Genomic DNA, 2,336 nt, shown 5'->3' with positions numbered 1-2,336 from the left:
TATATATATATATATATATTCACACACACAACATTTTATATCAATTTCCTTGGCTATTGGCAAATATTCTATCTCTATCATTTAAACATTTGATTATAGCGAACGATTGCAAAAAAAGTGGCAATAAACTAACAATTAGAGAAAATTCTTTATAGAGAAAATGCAACATTTTTTTTAACATAACAATTATTTGTAATCTCGAACAGTTTACTAATTTATGTCTGTTTCCTTCTTTCTTTCATCTGTTATTGGTCAATCGATACATAGGCCCTCGATCCACCGATACGGACATCTTTAATACAACTTTTCTTTGCCAGTAACTTTTAAAATAATTGCGCTTTTGGTTGAATTTCCTTGTTCTCGAGTAAAACTTATGCTTTCTCTTTTTCTTCGATAGCAATCGTAATAATTAATTTCGAACTAATTCGCCAAATTGCCGTACACATATATGTATCAATTAGACGCTGTTGCACTTTTGACTTTAGTTATTGATGCCGATCGAATATAGAATATAGAATAAGCTAAAACAGGACATATGTAAATAGGCTATGTAAAACTATGAAACATGAACGTGTAACGCGACAACATTGGAATCAAAGTATTCATTAAATAACATCTCTCTCAATTTGCAGCAGTGTATATAATGGAGGATGAGTTGTTACTATCCCTGCTATATTAATTCTTTTCTTATTTCTTTTTTTTCTTTTCTATGATATTCTTGGACGCTATAGAATCCCTACTTTTCGATATACCGCAAACTAAGAACAGGTGTAATAAAGTATCTCATAATGTTCCATAACGACGTTATTTATGTATATGAAATGAATGATATAGTCCGTCTTTTATTAAAAACGGCCTGCGTGCGCAGGATATACACATCTTTAACAACACGTTCTACAGTTAAACGTTAACAAGTGTAATGGCTAAGGAAGGGAGATGATAAGGAAAGGAGATGGACAATATAGGATAGGGAGGGTTCGATATGGCACTAAAGGATGTGGAGTGCGGATGACAAAAGATCCTTTCTTTGTTTTTTTTTTACCCTCAGCATAAAACGCAATTTCGAATGCCATCGTTTTGCATTTCTTTTTGCGTTTTTCTCCATTTTATTCCTCTCGCATTTTTCTCTTCCTTCTTCACATACACACATATTCTCTCTCTCTCTCTCTTTCTCTTTCTTTTTCTCTCGTCTCGCATCCGGTTTAATGGAGTTTAATGCGAAGTGAAGCAATGAAAGTACGATGGAACATGATTTTTTTTTTACGATGTAACCTAACACACACAGCCAAGTAACGTGACACGCTAGTCACCCTCCGCGCAGTGACGAGTGTCAAATTCAGTTAATATAGTTACCGTAATAATAGTCATAATTAGAATTGAGGCGAGTCAATGCAATTCCTACATCCCTGATTACTACGCTACACCACATTTTCTTTTGTGTGTGTGTGTGTGTGTGTATGGAGGTGTGTAGATGGAGATATATATATATATATATATTTCTTTTATAAGTTATAATTTAACATTTCCTCCCTTAATTTGTTCCGTGTATTCTCGTGTACACGTGTGCGAGCGTACTTGTGTGTATACAGATACATAATTATTTTCCTCTTTTCTTTTTCTTTTTTTTTGTCTTGGATAAAATTGGTAATTTATTGTTAGTTTAATTTGCTCTGCAATGACATAATTCCGTAAGAAATTTAAGAAACTAGCTACACATAATCTACACGCCTAACTGTGTACTGCGGTTACAACTATCGAATGGCGACGCAACGCGTATACGCGTGTTACCCATCGCGTCGCGATTCTCTTTCGCGCTTACAACAACGTTTGCAGAACGGAGAAATATATCTTAAACTGTACAAAACAAAGCGCTGTATGAAAAAATAAAAGATTCTTCTAACAAGGATGGGCAATGACTGCCGGTCGTAAACACATCGTCCTCTCGCTTAAACAACTCGTAGGTAACATTGACTGGCCGATTAATACTGCTTTTGCCACATTGTGCAGATGCAGCCGCTACAAAATCGCCGTATCAATTGTCTTAGAAAATCCTCAACGGCATGCGTTAAGTTTTCCTTATTTCGTCCTTTCCGTTACCATCGTTATCTCGATCGAAATCGAATCATTCTTATTCGTGATAATCCTTCCTCTGTAAATGTAAAATATTTTAACGTCTTCTCTCGACGATTACTAATTACGTGATCTTTGAATAAGAAATTTAAAGGAAAACGTTCCATGGAAAGCGATTTTCCTTGCAATCGCTGGCTCGAAAAGGACTCAACGATTTTTCTATCGCAAATTAATAATTGTTACACGCGATACAATAATTTTGTCAC

The sequence above is a fragment of the Atta colombica genome, unplaced genomic scaffold, assembly GCF_001594045.1.
Source record: "Atta colombica isolate Treedump-2 unplaced genomic scaffold, Acol1.0 scaffold187, whole genome shotgun sequence".
NCBI lineage: Eukaryota > Metazoa > Arthropoda > Insecta > Hymenoptera > Formicidae > Atta > Atta colombica.
The sequence above is the reverse complement of the archived record's forward strand: the minus strand, read 5'-3'. Positions refer to the sequence as shown.